The 20,047-nt window shown below is 47.4% G+C and overlaps 1 protein-coding gene across 1 annotated transcript in view; it reads right to left on the bottom strand.

The window, feature by feature from the left end:
* Window positions 1–17,742, bottom strand: part of LOC141161982 (uncharacterized) — an 86,020-nt gene extending 68,278 nt beyond the window's left edge. Inside the window, exon 1 of the mRNA XM_073647575.1 lies at window positions 17,513–17,742. The gene's annotated coding sequence lies outside the window, so the exon portion shown is untranslated. The remainder of the gene's footprint in view (window positions 1–17,512) is intronic.
* Between the last annotated feature and the right edge of the window lie 2,305 nt (window positions 17,743–20,047).

The following is a 20,047-nucleotide window of genomic DNA, read 5'->3' as shown; positions in this document are numbered from 1 at the left end:
CTGCACATCTCGTATCTTCACAGCATAGACAATTGCCTTCAGATGACCCCAAAGATAAAAGTCTAAGGGGCTCAGATCGGGAGACCTTGGTGGCCATTCAACTGGCCCACGACGATCAATCCACTTTCCAGGAAACTGTTCATGTAGGAATGCTTAGACCTGACACCCATAATGTGGTGGTGCACCATCTTCGGTGCATAAAGAAGCCAACACATCATCGTGTAACAATTTCAGATATCCAGTGGCATTGAGGTTTCCATTGATGAAGAATGGCCCCACTATCTTTATACCCCATATACCACACCATACCATCAAGATACGAGATGTGCAGCATCTGAAACAACGGATACTGGAAGCCTGTGCTAGCATTTCTTCTGCAGTGTTGCTATCAGTGTGTCAAGAGTGGGAGAAGAGGGTTGCAATGACAATCCAACACAATGGGCAGCACTTTGAACACATTTTATAAGTGGTCATAAAGTTGTAAAAAACTCATGAAAGAATAAAGTTACGTTAAAACCAAGCACACCATTGTTTTTCTTATGAAATTCTCTAGTCGTTTGATGTGTCACATGACCCTCTTCCCATTGAAGAAAATAAAGTTGGATCCAAAATGGCTGACTTCAAAATGGCTGCCATGGTCACCACCCATCTGGAAAAGTTTTCCCCCTCCCATAAACTAATGTGCCACAAACAGGAAGTTGATAACACCAACCATTCCCATTTAATTTAGGTGTATCCATATAAATGGCCCAATATAATAATAATAATATAATAATAATAATATATATTATTTTTTTAGTGGGGGGCCCAATTACAACTTCTGCTATGGGGCCCCATGATTTCTATGTACGCTCTTGGGTAATGTATAATATCTGATGATCTGTAGTCATAGTATAATATATGACCTCACGTAATATCGTACACAAAATATCTGATGTCAATATTAGCGTTGAGCCACCCCCGTAGTGTTCGAGTTCGGTTCGGTTCGTCGAACACCTTCGAACACCATTAAAACCAATGGCAGGCAAACAAAAACACATAGAAAACACCTTCAAAGGTGTCCAAAAGCTGACAAACTTCTCAGAAGACACAACTAACACATGGAAAAGTGACAAGTACATATAGTCATGCGAAAAGAAAAGAGGTGGAGGAGTAAAAGGAGGGGGAGACACAGATAAAGGCATGTCATGCCCTTCTAAAACCAAAAAAGTGCGAAGCCGACACGGCCAGTCCGTTCCTGCTCGTGCGGCCTCCGTGTTGCCGGCTTTGTGCCAGAGCTGCGGTGGACCCTGACAGCCAGTCCCCCTCTCCCAATACTGGTGCCTGTCCGCTGGTGGGTCGAGCGAGCCCCGCTGTGGTGGAGGCAGGTCTAAGCTTTTTAATTTAAATTGTCCCTCTAATTTGAATGAATACACTTTAAATCCTTTTACAAGGATCTATTGGAGGGCAAGTCTCATGCCAGCAGCCGCATAATTCCAGCTCCAGTAGCGTCCACTAAAGCTGCTGCAGTTAAAAAGCTTTTATAAGGATAGAGCTCGGCGGTCCACCGCAAGGCGCCCTACCGCCAGTCCCAGCCCCTATGCCTTGGGGTGCCTCCTGATGCTCTTCACTGAGTATCCCGGGGTCCCGAAGCATTTCCTTTGAAAAAATTAAGTGTCCAAACTACAGGTGGTGTAGCTTGCTTAACAGCCGGGATAATCCGCTGACTCTGCTACTAGGCACAAAGTATTTCCTGGGCTAGATGCAGTTAAAAATTTGTAATTAGATACTCTCGTTGGATGCTGAGAAAGCATTCCATAGAGTCTCCTGGCACGCCATATATTATTCTCTTAAAAAGCTTGGGGTAGGGGTCTAGGGGAATCACGGCCCTGTATCGCAATACGTCACCTAGGCTGAAGATAAATGGAACTGTAGCACCCCGAGGGCTCGGTTGCTACAGTGGTATTGCACCTCACCCAGAGGTGTGATATCTCACTCTCAGGTAAGGATGGAGTGTGGATCAGGACCCCGACATCTGCATGCATTACATCACATTGCCGTGGGGCAGGGCGACCAATATGCCCCTGAGATGGGCACGACAGTCCCTGTCCCTGGCTGGAGTGGGGGGAGGGAACACCGAGGAAGGGGAACCCTGTAGTGCAGGAGCAGGGAGGAAGCAGTTCCTGGGTGCATTGAGAAGGGAGTATAAAAGGTGGGCACAATCTTAGTTCAGTTCAGAGAAGTCTGAGCAGAAGTGACAGGGAGCAGGGGCTCTGCATGAGCTCTGCTCCGGAGGCGGGCCTAGTAACAGAGGCCCAGGCCTGGAAGAGGGAGAAGGAAGGAAGAGGAGCGGAGAAGGCTCCAGGAACAAGGAACGAAGGGATCCCAGGGTTGCGGACGGGCGAGTCGCCACCGCACGCCCGAATCCACCTGCGTGGAGGGGTCAGGCCAAAGGGGGAGACCGGTCCCCGAAACTAGTGGAGGCGGGAAACGACCCTCAGCTAAAAACCGGAGGCTGTGACATTTTATGTGACGCAGCCCCTCGCTACACCCACTAGGAATGCACCACATAGGGTCAGGGAAACTGGCGCCAAGTTTACCAAGAGGAGGCCCGAGGCAGCCGGACAGAAGCGTTGGTAAGAAAGGCCAGACAAAGGACACACAAAGGGGGTCCTGTGAAGCGCTCCAAAGTTATCTGGGAGTTGTCTGAGCCCCTCACCTGGTGAGCACAGAACGACGTGGGCAGCCGTTACCTGCAGAAGTGGTCTGGATAATAAGAACTGTGAGTAAAGGCCCTGGACTGCATCACTGACTCCGTGTCGTTACTGCTGCTGCCCTGCACCATCACCCCCATCCTCCGCATACACTGCCCTGAGGCTATACTCCTCCCGTGGGGAGTTATACTATGCTCTGCTGCACCCACAACACCAGCCTCAGCGGTCTGCCCTGCAGGGGCGGTTCACTCTGACCGCAATCCACGGGTGACGTAGTCGGACATTTAAACATCAAAACCACATAAATAGTTCCGCCACTGGTTTGACCGCCCTGAGCCACAGAACCGGGTCGCCGCCACGGAGACTACAACCACCAGCATCCACCAAAAAGGGTCCGGCTCCGGGTGTCCCAAGGCCCAGGGGGCGCATCAGAACATTTTCATCACCTTTCATAATCACCAATGGGACAAGGCAGGGATGTCCTCTGTCCCCTCTCTTATACATTCTAGTGACGGAGCACCTGCTCTCATCAATTCGCCATAACCCCAATATTGAGGTGGGAGGCACCGAGTACAAGTGCTCTGCATTTGCTGATGATGTCCTAGTATATATCACTCAATCACATATATCCATCCCTGCTGTTATGGCTGAAATAGATCACTTTGTTACATGGTCAAATTTTAAAATCAATGCAGCGAAGTCTGAGGCCCTCGATGTCTCCTTCCCCAAATCCATACAGGATTCCATCCAGTCCAACTTTCCCTTTGCCTGGCCCTCACAGGCTATCAAATACTTAGGAATTCCTATTCATAGAGATCTCTCCCGTCTATGTTATCTTAATTTTGGGCCCTTTATTGAACAACTCCATACAGACCACGGTTGTCAAGTTAGAACTGTAAGATTCACTACGTGAACCACTGGTGTTTTGTGGAAAAGCACATGTACACTGTGTTCCAAATTATTATGCAAAAAGTGTTTAGGAGTGATAAGGGAAGAATTTGTTTGTTTGTCAGTTAAACTCATTGATGGTGATGTGTGTCAGGGCTCTTTATATCACTGTAAGCACTTGCAGACACCTGTGCTAATTAGTTTGGCAGGTGTGTCCAATGAAAGGCAAGACTACTTAAGAAGGCTGTCCCACATTATTAAGCAGCCTACATTTTCTGCCAAAATGGGAAAGAAAAAGGATGTGTCGGCTGCTGAGAAGCAACAAATTGTGGAGTGTTTAGGTCAAGGCATGACTACAATCAACATTGCCAAGACACTTCATCCTGATCATCGCACAATCAAGAAGTATGTATCTCATTCACAGTACACATGTGTGCGTGCTGATAAGGTAAAATTGAGGACTCTTTCCTACAGGCAATTACGTCCGGTAAAAAGAGCAGCTGCAAAAAAGCCTTGTCATAGCAGCAGACAAGTTTTTGAAGCGGCTGGTGCCTCCAACGTCCCCCAAACAACAAGATGCAGAGTCCTTCAGAGGTTTGCAGCTGTGCGTAAGCCATCCTGTCGACCTCCTCTATCCACTGCACACAAGCAGAAACGGCTCCAGTGGGCCAAACAATACATGAAGACTGACTTCAAAACTGTTTTGTTCACGGATGAGTGCCGTGCAACGCTCGATGGTCCAGATGGATGGAGTGGAGGATGGCTGGTTGATGGACAACCCACGCAAACACGGCTACAGCGCCAACAAGGAGGAGGTGGAGTAATGTTTTGGGCTGGAATCATGGGGAGAGAGATTATCGGCCCCTTTAGGATCCCTGAAGGGGTAAAGATGAACTCCATAATGTATGTGGAGTTTCTCAAACAGCACTTCCTGCCATGGTTCAAGAAGAAGAACCATGTATTCCACAGCAAGATCATTTTCGTGCATGATAATGCACCGTCTCATGCTGCACATAACACATCTGCATCTCTGGCTGATATGGGCATAAAAGGGGACAAACTTATGGTGTGACCCCCATGCTCCCCTGACCTCAACCCCATTCAGAACCTCTGGAGCATCATCAAAAGGAGTGTCTATGATGGCAGGAGGCAGTTCACATCTAAGCAACAGCTCTGGGAGGGTATTCTGTCCACATGCAAAACAATTGAAGCAGAAACCATCCAAAACCTGACAAATTCAATGGACGAGACAGTTCAGAAGCTCCTTTCGAACAAGGGGTCCTATGTGCAAATGTAACATCACCTAGAATAAAGTTTTGAGTTGAAAACTGTTTGATTTCAGTTTCTAATAACCTGCTAATGCTTATAATTTCAAAAATGACCATTTTTTTGTTCTTTATTAAAATGAAATGGTTGATCGAAGAGTGTGGGGGATCTAAGAGTGTGGCAACCCAGTAGTCAGGATTACTTCGAATTCTGACAATCTGAGGGTCATGTTGCAGGTAGTGCAGCAAGAAGGCACTCATGTGTCTTGCGCATCTAGGAGACCCAAAATTATTTTCCGGGCTAGATGCAGCTAAAAATTATTATTAATTTGAAAGCTGGTGGAGCTTAGTATAGATGGCCTAATAGAATCAGTACTGCACACTGCTGCAAAGCCCAAATTATTTTCCAGCCAAGATACAGATAAACATGATTAGTAATTTTAAATCTGGTGGAGCTTAGTATAGATGGCCTAATAGAATCAGTACTGCACGCTGCTACAAAGCCCAAATAATTTTCCAGCCAAGATACAGATAAACATGATTAGTAATTTTAAAGCTTAAAACGGTTGGTGAGGTGATTTTAACAAATCATCAAGCTTTTACTCTCCCCAGGATGACACAGGGGTAGAAAAGTCGTTTCGGATCCATGATTTGTTCATCTTTATGAACGTGACTCTGTCTACATTATCAGTGGAGAGCCGCGTGCGCTTATCTGTCAGCACACCACCAGCAGCGCTGAACACACATTCAGACAGAACGCTGGCTGTGGGACATGACAAGATCTCCAAGGCGTAAGTGGCGAGCTCCGGCCATTTATCCAGATTGGAAGCCCAAAAAGAGCAAGGGTCTAGTGACACAGTCATGGCTTCAATGTTTACTTGGAGATACTCCTGTACCATCGTCTCTAGGCGTTGACTATGTGTCAGACTTCTTGTCTCCTGTGGCCTTGCAAAGGATGGGCTAAAAAAGTGGTGAAATGATTCTGCAAAATTGATGTTACCAGCAGATACTGTGTTTCTGTTACGGTTTGAGTGCTGAACACTCGACGGTCCCACGGTTGGCAAGTTGGAACTGTGAGATTCACTACGTGCACCACTGGTGTTTTGTGGAAAAGCACATGTAAGATTCTGCAACAGTCTCTGCTGATACTCCTGCATGCGTGCATCCCTTTCTATGGCAGGAATAATTTCTGCAAATTTACTTTCGTACCGGGGATCTAACAGTGTGGCAACCCAGTAGTCAGGATTATTTCTAATTCTCACAATTCGAGGGTCATGTTGCAGGTAGTGCAGCAAGAAGGCACTCATGTGTCTTGCGCATCCAGGAGCACCAAGTCCCTGTTGTGTTGGTGGCGGGGTAACAATCATGCTTCCTTCCTCTGTCCTCTCCCCCCAACCTCGCACAACAGAAATGTGATCAAGGTCTCCCTCATCTGATGAGTCTTCCATCAGTTCGTCCTCCACTTCTTCCTGGGCTCCTGCACCTTCCTCACTAGTTTGGCTGCTACCATGCACCCTGGTAAAACCATCTCCCCCACCCTCACATGCCTGCCGCCTTGGTGCTGCCGACCATCTGGACCTTGCAGATGTTAGCCCTTCCGCATACAACTCCTCCTCTTCTACTTCCTCCACCTCCTCTTGTGCCAGCACCTGACTCCGAATTCTGTTTAACATGTGCTTCAGCATGTAAATCACCGGAATAGTCATGCTGATAATGGCATCGTCAGCACTAAACATCTTCGTCGCCATTTCAAAACTGGGCAGAAGGGTGCATAGGTCCCTGATTTGAGACCACTCCTCCAGCGTGATTTGCCCCACCTCTGGATCTCGTTGGCCCAGGCTATACGTCAGAACGTATTGCACCAGGGCTTGTCGGTGCTGCCACAGTCGCTGCAACATGTGCAGAGTTGAATTCCACCGGGTAGGCACATCGCATTTTAGCCGGTCAAGTGGCAGGCCCAACGACTTCTGTAGAGATGTAAGTCGCTGAGCTGCGGGATGCGAACGGCGGAAGTGAGCACACAGCGACCGTGCCCTCTGCAGAAGGCCATCTAGTCTGGGATAGTGGGCTAAAAATTGCTGGACAACCAGGTTCAACACGTGAGCCATGCAAGGCACGTGTGTGACATTGCCCCGGCGAAGGGCCGCACCCAGGTTTGCAGCATTGTCGCACACGGCCTTCCCTGGTTTCAGGTCCAGTGGAGACAACCATTCATGAAACTGGTTCTCCAGAGCTGACCACAATTCCTCAGCTGTGTGACTCACATTTCCCAGACATTTCAAAGTAAAAACCGCCTGATGACGTTGAGCCCTGCTGCCAGCTTAGTAAGGAGGTGTGCAGGATCCCTTCTGCGCAGTTAGAATGCTTGTGGCATGACCAGACAGGCTTTGGGTGCAGGTGGAGGACCGAGAGGAGGTTGAGGAGGCAGAAGCAGTGGAGGAACTTTGAGATAAAGAGGATAGACGCACAACTCGTGGGGACGGCAAGACTTGGACAGCAGCCCCTTGTCCTGCTGTCACCATAGTTACCCAGTGCCCAGTCAGCGACATGTAACGCCCCTGTCCATGCCTACTCGTCCAAGTGTCTGTGGTGAAATGCACCCTGTCACACACAGAGTTTCTCAAAGAAGCGGTGATGTTGTGTGCGACATGCTGGTGGAGCGCAGGCACACCTTTCTTTGAGAAGTAGTGCCGACTGGGCATCTGGTACTGGGGCACTGCGACAGACATAAGGTCTCGAAAATCCTCTGTGTCCACCAGGCGGAAAGGCAGCATTTCTGTAGCCAAGAGCTTGCAGATGGTGAAATTCAACCTCTTAGCTTTCTCATGGCTAGTAGGAAATGGTCTTTTACTTGTCCACATCTGAGGGACCGAGGGCTGGCTGTTGTGCTTAGACGGGGTTGAGAAGGGGGTCCCCGGCAAACTGCCAGTCTGTGAGGAAGATGCAGGCGGACATGTTAGGTTGCCTTGATCCAAAGGTGGTGTTATTGATGTCGGACAGCGCTCAACACCAGCTGGTGTTACCACCTCCAAAGAAAATGATGACCTGCCAATCACGCTGGCTGTTGCGGGTAAAGAGGTGGCAGGTCTGCGTCCCAAAACAGGTGTGACTGCTGTCCCCCCAGTCACAGAGGATGAAGAGGCCGCGGATGCACAAGATGTGGCAGACGGTGGTCGGCCCGGCCGGCTAGGCCGCATTGTAGCACACTGAGCTTCCCACTGCAACTTATGCTTCATGTCCATGTGCCGGTTCATGCATGAAGTACTCAAACTATGTATTTTTTGGCCTCTACTTAGGTTTGCTGACAAATGTTACAGATAACACGAGTTGGGTCATCTTTATCGATCTGAAAAAATGCCCAGGCTATGCAAGGCTTAGCACCCATGCGACCTGAAGAGCCACCATGACTTGTGGTCAGAGGCAGAGTTGTGTTTGTGGATGCAGTTGTTGACGTGCTTCCAGTACTACATCTCTGTCCAGGAAGGCGCAACCTGACCTCGTCGTCACTAGCATCCTCCTCCACCTCCTCTGCTGACCTCATCGACTGGCTGACTGTGGGTTGACAGTAAGTGGGATCTCCAACCTCATCATCATCACCCTGTGTGTTATCACACCCGTCGTCCTCAGAGCCAACCTGTTCCTGCCCTGACAAAAAACTTAAGTTGTCACTCCAATCAGGTATTTGGGTCTCATCATCGTCTTCCTCATTGTCTCCACCAACAGGAGTTACAGTTTGGGAATGAGGGTCTACATTATGGTCAGGACCTTCTGCGTCTGGTCCTGGATCCGACTCATAAAGATTCTGGGCATCAGGGCAGATCATTTCCTCGTCTGGATACACAGAAGCGCTGGAGTCGACCTCTGATTCCCAGGCTATAGTATGAGTAAACAGTTCTGCAGACTCAACCATCTATTCTACCCCATACTCAGACGGGCAGCTGGAGACTTGGGAGCTGTGACGAAGCAAGTGCGATTGGGGTGACACCTCTGAGGACTGGAGTATTTGTGATGTTGAAGTTGAGGTGGAGGAGAGCCCACTTAAAGAAGCACTTGACATCCGTTGAAGCACCTGCTGTTTTTGTGCCTCATCTGGAATTTGTAGCGATTCGCGTGGCCGTAAGAAAGGGATCTTATCACATTGTCCGCTAAAAGTAGTAGACATTTTAGTTTGGCTGGAAGATGGTCTTTCTTCTGCAGATGTTACTGTTGCTTTAACACCTACCCCACGGACACAACCTTTTTTCCCCTTCCCAACACGCCTATTCCCCTTTCCACCAGCAGCAGGCCTTTTTCCACTCATTTTGGTGGTTAACTACTTCACAACTCTGGAGTTGTTTGCGCAAAAAAACAATGGATGGGAACTGAGCAGAGCTGAGTGGCCAAACTGTGGTATTAGGCCAAAAGTATTGGCTGGGTTAGATGCAGATAAAAATTATATTGAATTTTCAACCTGATGGAGGTCAGTATAGATGGACTAATAGAACAAGTCCCACACACTGCTAGAAGCTGAAATATTTTTTCAGAGCTAGATGCAGAAAAAAATTATATTGAATTTGCAACTTGATGGAGGTCAGTATAGATGGACTAATAGAACAAGTCCCACACAATACTACTAGCTGAAATATTTTTTCAAAGCTACATGCAGAAAAACATTATATTGAATTTGCAACCTGATGGAGGTTAGTATAGATGGACTAATAGAAGAAGTGCCACACACTGCTACAAGCTGAAATATTTTTTCAGAGCTCGATGCAGAAAAAAATTATATTGACTTTGCAACCTGATGGAGGTCAGTATAGATGGACTAATAGAACAAGTCCCACACCCTGCTAGAAGCCTAAATATTTTTTCAGAGCTAGATGCAGAAAAAAATGATATTGAATTTGCAACCTGATGGAGGTTAGTATAGATGGACTAATAGAACAAGTCCCACACACTGCTAGAAGCCTAAATATTTTTTCAGAGCTCGATGCAGAAAAAAATTATATTGAATTTGCAACCTGGTGGAGGTTAGTATAGATGGACTAATAGAATGATGCTATGCCCAAAAGGTTTTACTTCACTAGGTGCAGTAAAAAAATTGTATTCTATACACAGGTGGTGTAGCTTGCAACACAGATAGGCTACTCCACTGACTAACACACTCTGCAATAGGCCAAAAAGGATTAGCTTTGCTAGATTTAGCCAAATGCTGTGAAAAAAACTTGCACAGCACTGGCACAGACCTGCCTGGCAAAAAGTGATAGGACCTGATGTAACCTAGCCCTCAAAAGGACTGCAATTACAATTAGTCTTTACTCCCAACCTATCTATTTAAGAGCACAGACCTGCCTGATAAAAGTCGTAGGAAATGATGTAACTTAGTCCTGAAAAGGACTGCAATTACAATTAGTCTTTACTCCCAACCTATCTATTTAAGAGCACAGACCTGCCTGATAAAAGTCGTAGGAAATGCTGTAACCTAGTCCTTAAAAGGACTGCAATCACAACTATTCCCTACTCCCAAGCTATCTGTAGATTTGTGCGAAAATTAACAAAGTATAGCGCACACAGCAACAGCGGTGCCGTCTAACACGCAGCTGCAGCAGTGAGAAAATGGTGGCGACGGGAAAATGGCTGGGTCTTATAGGGCAAGGACATGTGACATACACTGCCAATGACACATGCCCTTGCTTGTGTGAAAAAAAGCACTTCGCTCCGTGTGTGCGCTGCTGATAGGCTGACAGATTGCACCTCCCCACTGTAAATGCGGGAAAGAGAAAAAAAAATGGAGATCTTCATTATTCCTGCAGAGATCCATCCCCTGCCCCTCCCCCCGCCCCGCTGTACACTCAAACTGCGTATTAACATTAATTTTCATCATTACTGAGAAAAAATCCAGTTATGATTTTGGTGCACGAACAGTTATCGAACATAACCTCGAACAGCCGAATTTTTCTCAAATCGTTCGTGTTCGCCGAACGGCTCGAACACCGCCCAAAACAGCTCGAATTTGAGATTGGCGAACAGTTCGAGTAGAACAACGCTCATCTCTAGTCAATATCACAATATACTGTATATACCATTCCTTCATCTGTATACTTGATGTAATTTACTACATGCACATACATTCAATGTTACATACAGGATAATATGTGACTGCTGTAATATCTGATGTAGTCATAGTGTATTATATACCAGTCATATACTATACTGTATGCTGGATGTAATATCCTCTGTGTACAGACATCAGATGTTGTATACAGGATCATATGTTACTGCTGTAATATATACTAGTTACATATGATCCCGTATACTGGATATAATCTACTATATGAATAGACATCCCATATTATATACAGGATAATCTGTGACTGGTATATCACATACTATGTGCACAGACATCAGATATTATACAAAGGATAATATGTGACTGCTGTAGTATCTGATGTCAGTCATCCTAGTGTATTATATAATTGTCACATACTATCCTGTGTATAATATCTGATGTGTGTAGTCATGATATATCATATACCAGTAGAGATGAGCACATTGATTGGCAGGACATATATTCTCCTGTATAGTGTATGTGGTATACGACGTACACACAGGATAATAAGTGACTGGTACATCATATACTATAACTTTATTCCTTTGCTGTGGAGCTGAAGTTTCCATTGGTGACTTGGTTGAGCGACTATGAAAAAAAACCACTAAAAATATTCATATTAAAGAAAAGACAAGACACGGCTGGTAGGTCGTGCGCCAGTAGGATCCAATCCCATAAAAGTGTATGAAGAACTTGGCACCTCAGATGTGATAAATTGTGATGACATTTTATTTTAGCAATATCCAGAAATAGAGGATATGTCTGGATATCGCTATATTAAAATTTCATCACAATTAATCACATCTGAGTGCCAAGTTCTTCATACATAAAAATATTCATAGACGCAACGGTCTAGTAGACCTACTCTTACACGTGACCCCCTTTACTCCTGGGATATGTTTCTTTAGGAGTGTAGAAAAACGCAGCGTACCTTGCTTTACTACACCTGTATATGTATATGTATGTTCGGCTTAGAGATATTGATACGTAAGCATAAGTGTACTACACCTGACCAGTACAAACGCTCATCTGCACTAGTCCAAGTGCTGCCATTTTTTTTTTGACGGGCAGCACTCAAGAAAACAGTAAGGTTGTGTGAACATAGCCTACGAAGCAGCTGGAAGTAAACGTGTTAAGGATGGGCTGTTACTCTTGGGCCACTGCTGTGATTGCCCCCCAGGCTAATATTTGCCCGCTCCTGGCCTCACATATCAGAAGGGAGCCAAGGTCCGGACAGACAGGAGTCGTCAGACAGATGTGCGGATTCTCCAAGCGGAGGGGACAGGGGCCCTTTAGTGAGGGCTCGTCAGCACCTTCATGACAGCAGCCAGGAGATGTTACACCAGGCAGTTTAGGAGACAAGTAATGGCTGACACAGATATTCCAGCTGCTGCAGCTGTTGGGTTAAAAAAGTTCCTCTTCTTTAGAGCCTTGGTCTTCAAATGAGCAGCCTCGCCCCCCAGCTGTACAGTAAGTAGTGGCAGGAGTGAGGTTGCAGCGCCATCTGCTGTTCTATTTGAGTGTCGGGCTGGCAGGAGATGTGCAGGATGCTGTTTTGTCGCCACCTGCTGGTAGAGATGAGCAGTATACTGGTGTTCTGTTTTCTTTCCTTTACCTTTGCCTGGTTCCAGAGGTTCCAGAGCTGCGCAGCCAAAAGAGGATTTACAGCAGACACTAGTATGGCCAGGAGACACTTTCAATCAAGTTGTTGGTGGTGGACTCGGTGCGGTGGTCCCACCTTTACAAATCAAATTCGTTGTTTCTTCAGGGGATTCTGTACAAGCAGCTCTGGCATTGGTGTTCAGCGGGGCCCTTTGCTAAGTCATCAGCTTGCAGACACACATGCACATTTAGCAATATCTGGTAGAAGTGATGAGGTTGCTGGAGTTCAGCCTGTTTTAATACAGGATAACATGTTTGGAGTTTCTCTTGTTGGTCTTAGGCAGTTTTTGGGTTCATTTGATTGTGTTTCAGGTCACAGCTTACGGGGCCCACGAGTGCTGGGTGGCTAGCAGTCAGTAGCGGTGTGGCTTTCAGTCACAGTAGCAGGATGGGGCTAATAAAATGTTACCTGTTTCAGATCTAGTAAAAGATAGTATGGATGGGTCTTTTGAAGGATCTTTAGGAGCACATTTAACCCTTTCAAGACCAATAACCAGTGGCGTAGCGCCAATGGTGGCAGGCCACACCACTGCTATGGGGCACGTGACCGGAGGGGGACCCGTGAGCCAGGAGGGCCCCAAGCAGCGTGGGAACCAGGATAGGTGAGTATTGGGGGAGGGAAGTTGTGGCGGCGGAGGAGCGGGTTGCGGAAGTGGAGGAGCGGACACACATGGTAGCCGATGCTGCAGCTACCACGTGTGCCCACTGCTAAAGGGGCATGCGCGTGGAGAAGAGGGAATATTCATTCTCTTTAGTAGCGGGCATGGAGGAGCGCTGAGCCTCGGCTCCTGCTGTCAGTGCCCGCTGCTAAAGAGAATGCATATTCATGCTTTTCCACGCCCATAGTCCTGGCGTGGAGAAGAGTGAATGTGCCAGCAGCAGCTCACATCAGTGTCTGAGAGCGCGCGCTGCTCAGACACCAACATGAGCTGCAGCAGACAGGATGCAGCGCTGGAGCAGAGATGAGGAAGGAAGGTGAATATAAATTTTATGTATGCAGTGATTGGGGCCATACATACTAGGATTGGGGGACGAGGAGGCCACACAGACCAGGATTGGGGGATTGAGGAGGCCACACATACCAAAATTGGGGGATTGAGGAGGCCACACATACCAAAATTGGGGGATTGAGGAGGCCACACATACCAGGATTGGGGGATTGAGGAGGGCACACAAACCAGGATTGGGGGATTGAGGAGGGCACACATACAAGGATTGGGGGATTGAGGAGGCTACACATACCAGGATTGGGGGATTGAGGAGGCCACACATACCAGGATTGGGGGATTGAGGAGGCGACACATACCAGGATTGGGGGATTGAGGAGGTCACACATACCAGGACTGGGGGATTGAGGAGGCCACACATACCAGGATTGGGGGGGCACACATACCAGGATTGGAGGATTGGGGAGGCCACACATACCAGGATTGGAGGATTGGGGAGGCCACACATACCAGGATTGGGGGATTGGGGAGGCCATACATACCAGGATTGGGGATTGGAGAGCCCACACATACCAGGATTGGTGGATGGGGAGGCCATACATACCAGGATTGGGGGATTGGGGAGGCCACACATACCAGGATTGGGGGATTCAGGAGGCCACACATACCAGGATTGGGGGATTGGGGAGGCCACACATACCAGGATTGGAGGATTGGTGAGGCCACACATACCAGGATTGGAGGATTGGGGAGGCCACACATACCAGGATTGGGGGATTGGGGAGGCCACACATACCAGGATTGGGGATTGGAGAGGCCACACATACCAGGATTGGGGAGGCCACACATACCAGGATTGGGGGACTGGGGAGGTCACACATACCAGGATTGGGGTATTGAGGAGGCCACACATACCAGATTTGGAGAGGCCACACATACCAGGATTGGGGATTGGGGAGGCCACACATACTAGGATTGGGGATTGGAGAGGCCACACATACCAGGATTGGGGAGGCCACACATACCAGGATTGGGGGGATTGGGGAAGCCACACATACCAGGATTGGGGGATGGGGAGGCCATACATACCAGGATTAGGGAGGCCACACATACCAGGATTGGGGGATTGAGGAGGCCACACATACCAAAATTGGGGGATGAGGAGGCCACACATACCAGGATTGGGGGATTGAGGGGGCCACATATACCAGGACTGGGGGATTGAGGAGGCCACACATACCAGGATTGGGGGATTGAGGAGGCCACACATACCAGGATTGGGGGATTGAGGAGGCCACACATACCAGGATTGGGGCATTGAGGAGGCCACACATACCAGGATTGGGGGATTAGGGAGGCCACACATACCAGGATTGGAGGATTGGGGAGGCCACACATACCAGGATTGGAGGATTGGGGAGGCCACACATACCAGGATTGGGGAGGCCACACATACCAGGATTGGGGATTGGAGAGGCCACACATACCAGGATTGGGGAGGCCACACATACCAGGATTGGGGGATTGGTGAGGCCACACATACCAGGATTGGGGTATTGAGGAGGCCACACATACCAGATTTGGAGAGGCCACACATACCAGGATTGGGGGATTGGGGAAGCCACAGATACCAGGATTGGGGGATGGGGAGGCCATACATACCAGGATTGGGGGATTGGGGAGGCCTCACATACCAGGATTGGAGGATTGAGGAGGCCACACATACCAGGATTGGGGGATTGAGGAGGCCACACATACCAGGATTGGGGGATTAGGGAGGCCACACATACCAGGATTGGAGGATTGGGGAGGCCACACATATCAGGATTGGAGGATTGGGGAGGCCACACATACCAGGATTGGGGGATTGGGGAGGCCACACATACCAGGATTGGGGATTGGAGAGGCCACACATACCAGGATTGGGGAGGCCGCACATACCAGGATTGGGGGATTGGTGAGGCCACACATACCAGGATTGGGGCATTGAGGAGGCCACACATACCAGATTTGGAAAGGCCACACATACCAGGATTGGGGGATTGGGGAGGCCTCACATACCAGGATTGGAGGATTGAGGAGGCCACACATACCAGGATTGGGGGATTGAGGAGGCAACACATTCCAGGATTGGGGAATTGAGAAGGCCACACATTCCAGGATTGGGGGATTGAGGAGGCCACACATACCAGGATTCGGGGATGAGGTGGTGCAATATATACCAGGATGGGGAAATTTACCAGTAGCTGCTGCATTTCCCACCCTAGGCTTATTCTCAAGTCAATACGTGTCCCCAGTTTTTTGTGGTAAAATTAGGGGCCTCGGCCTATACTCGGGTCGACTTATTTAAAATATACGGTATTTTAAAATCAGTAAGAACGTGGTGCCCATAATACTGCAGGACTGTGGGGTGCATTTAACTATATGGGAGTTGCATTTTACCCTATGGGCTGTGTAATATACTGTATGGAGGACTATGGGGAGTGCATTATATTTTATGGAGGACTATGGAAAGTTCATTATACTATATGTAGGATTATGAGGGGCGAATTATACTATATAGAGGATTATGGAGGGTGAATTATGCTATATGGAAGATTATGGGGGCGCATTATACTATATGGAGGATTATGGGGGCGCATTATACTCTATGGAGGATTATCAGTGGCGTATTATACTATATGGAAGGCTATGTGGAGCCATTATAATATTTTGAGGGCTATGTGGGGGGCCATTATAGTGTATGAAATCAATTATACAGTGTGAAGGGTTGTGTGGGGTCCATTATACTGTTTGGAGGGCTAGTGCTGATCATTATACTGTATGCAGGCACATTATAGTGTATGGAGGGCTCTGCGGGGGTCGCAGTTGGGGGATCACACTGTGTTAGGGTCACCATACTTTGCCTTGGGAGTTGAAGTGGGGTACAATAGGGTCATTATACTGTGCATGTGGAGGAATTCACCATGGGGGGTATCATTCTGTGTTTGGGGGCACTTTTGTTGTCATCACACTTTATGGGGCAATGAAAGAGGAATCTAGGACGTCAGCAGGAGGAAAATTACTATGTAAATGATGGAAAGTTGTGAGATCTGCTCCTCTGTGACACAGACAAATATTTATTTTTTGTTGGGGTGGCAATTAGACTTTCTGCAATGAGACCCCATGATTTCTATGTATGCCCCTACCAATGACGTACATATACGTCATCAGCAGTGTCCCCGTCTTTGATGCGAGCTCACATGCAGAACCGGCATCTTTCCTCGCACTTGATAGCTGATATTCAGACATCATCTGCCTCTAACAGCCATGCATAGATTGAAGTTCTGCCCTTGTCTGGTAACCTGATCAATAGCGCTGTCAATCTGGCTCCAGGATATATATACAATATTATGATATTGCTGTATATAATAAAAGTGATCAGACAATTGCAGGTTCAAGTCCCCTAAGGCGATTAACAAATACAATAAATTGTAAAGAAATAAATGTTTTTGTTTTTTTAAAAAAGAAAATATAAAAATTCAAATCACCCTTTTTCTCCATTAAAATTAAGAAATAAAAAAAAAATACAGATATTTAGTATCGCTATATTCTTAAAAGTCTGATCTATCATAATATACAATGAATTAACCTGATCAGTAAATGGCATAATGAAGAATAAAATCAAAACACCTTAATTGCGTTTCTTTTGCAACAGCACACAAGAATGTAATAAGAGATGATCAAAATATCCTATCTACTGAAAAATTATTTATAGAAAGATTGGCTTAGGGAGCAAAAGTCCTGACACAGCTACTGTATATAAGACAGGAAAATAAAAAAGGAAAAGCAAAAGTGCAAACAACAGTTAATTAAGCAGTCAGAAAGGTATTAATGAATATAATAGGACGATAATAAATGACACATAGTAAAAATGTGCATACAAATTTCTTAAAAGAAAAGGAAATAAACCAGAAACCTATCACTTACATTTTGTGTTTAGGATCCAGGGGAGGAAGAAACCGGGTCAAGTTTTCAATTCGATTGACTCCAAGAAATGACCAACATCCAAAAGTCTTACACACATTTTTAAGACCTGGTCTGTTGGTGCTCATCCCCCCATCCTGTGATGTCACCTCCAGGCAGAGGAGGGGGGCTCTGTATGCTGCTGTTATCCCCCCACCTGTTGGTTGTGAAGTGATGTGTAAGGTCAAAGAAGAGCAATTCCCAGACCAAATGTGAAAATAACAACCAGTCCACACAGGAATCCTCCACAGTAAACCATAGTCCTATAATTAGATGACATTTTCCATGAAACTTCCTTCTATCTTTATTGCATAAACAGAGCATGACACAGGAATGGCATAGTAAATGTTCACAGACCAAAGTCAAATGAGAGAGCTGAGGTCCAGTATTGTATATTACACTTACAATAGGGACTGTTACATATTAAGCCTTTTGTTTTCGTTCGATTAACATATCAAAAGTCTATGGACTATCCCCCACAGGGGTCCCATATGTATAAGTACTAGTCAGGTCTGTGGTGTTCATCTCATTAACATGTCAAAAGCACATGGAATATCCCCCAAACTGGTCCCACAGGTATAAGTACTATTGTCAGGTCTGTGCTGGACACCCTGGTGAGTCTATGGCTTTGTGCTGCAGGAGGTCTAGAACCAGTGTCTTCTCCCCACTTACAATAGGGACTGCTACACATTAACTCTTATGTGTTCATCTCATTAACATGTCAAAAGCCCATGGAATATCCCCCAGACCTGTCCCACAGGTATAAGTACTATTATCAGGTCTGTGCTGGACACCCTGGTGAGTCTATGGCTTTGTGCTGCAGGAGGTCTAGATTCAGTGTCTTCTCCCCACTTACAATAGGGACTGCTACACATTAACTCTTATGTGTTCATACAATTAACATGTCAAAAGCCCATGGAATATCCCCCAGACCTGTCCCACAGGTATAAGTACTATTGTCAGGTCTGTGCTGGACACCCTGGTGAGTCTATGGCTTTGTGCTGCAGGAGGTCTAGAACCAGTGTCTTTTCCCCACTTACAATAGGGACTGCTACACATTAACTCTTATGTGTTCATCTCATTAACATGTCAAAAGCCCATGGAATATCCCCCAGACCTGTCCCACAGGTATAAGTACTATTATCAGGTCTGTGCTGGACACCCTGGTGAGTCTATGGCTTTGTGCTGCAGGAGGTCTAGATTCAGTGTCTTCTCCCCACTTACAATAGGGACTGCTACACATTAACTCTTATGTGTTCATACAATTAACATGTCAAAAGCCCATGGAATATCCCCCAGACCTGTCCCACAGGTATAAGTACTATTGTCAGGTCTGTGCTGGACACCCTGGTGAGTCTATGGCTTTGTGCTGCAGGAGGTCTAGAACCAGTGTCTTCTCCCCACTTACAATAGGGACTGCTACACATTAACTCTTATGTGTTCATCTCATTAACATGTCAAAAGCCCATGGAATATCCCCCAGACCTGTCCCACAGGTATAAGTGACGCGCCCCCTGGGCCATATTCTTTAGGGGAATACCCGGAGCCGGATCAGATGGGGGTTGTAGTCTCCGAGTGGCTGTGACCCGGTCCGTGCCCAGGGTGTCAAACTCAGTTGTATGTGGCAGTCCTACAGATGTTATTAAGTTCTTTATTGTCGACTACGCCACCCGTTGTATTGCGGTCACAATGGCCGCCGCTGCAGCAGGGTCCGCTGAGGCTGATGGTGTTGGTGCAGCTTTTGGTAGTATAACCCCCAACGGGTGGGGTATAGCCTCAGGGGGTCAGGTGCAGAGGATGGGGGTTGTGGTGGTGCAGCATAGATGGTAATTAAAGACAGAGTCGGGTTGTGCAGTTTAGGGTATTTACTCACTGCTGATGTTCCGGTCACTCCAGCTTCAAGTGACCACCCGAGCCGTGCTGCGTCCACCAGGTCCTGGATTCAGCAAACCCCCAAACAAGTCCGGAGCGTGGCCCTGAGCTCTCCTTCTGTCCTTTCCTCTGGCCGTCCCCACTAGTGATCCACCTAGGTCCAGCTCCCTCGGGCCTTCTGTTGGGAGACCCTTGGCCTTGGGTTCCCTGACCCTCCACGTGGTTTGCCTTCGGGGTGGATGTGGTGGGTGGCCGTGGCAGATCCTGCCCACGGCCTCCGGTCTCTGGCTGAGGTGTGCTTTAGCCCCCACCAGTTTGGGATCCGGTTCCCTTTTGCCAACTCTTCACCCTGTGTTTGTATGTGGGTTCTTAGAGTTCCTTTTCGTTTCCCCCTCTGGGTCTCTCTTTCTTCTCCTCTCTCACTCTCTCTGGGCCTGGGGCTGCTCTGCTCCTCTTCCTCTGACTTCTCTGCAAAGACTCGCTGACTGCCTCCACTCTGACAGACTGACCCTGATCTTAGATGGTGCCCACCTTATATACTCCCTCTATGTGTGAGCTCAGGTGACCAGCACCCAATGAGCTCCTATCTTTACCCAGGCTGCTCCCCCTATCTGCCCCTACACTACT

The sequence above is a fragment of the Phyllobates terribilis genome, unplaced genomic scaffold, assembly GCF_046119375.1.
Source record: "Phyllobates terribilis strain yellow unplaced genomic scaffold, ASM4611937v1 Scaffold_9__5_contigs__length_417890890, whole genome shotgun sequence".
NCBI classification, from domain to species: Eukaryota; Metazoa; Chordata; class Amphibia; order Anura; family Dendrobatidae; genus Phyllobates; species Phyllobates terribilis.
The sequence above is the reverse complement of the archived record's forward strand: the minus strand, read 5'-3'. Positions and strand labels throughout refer to the sequence as shown.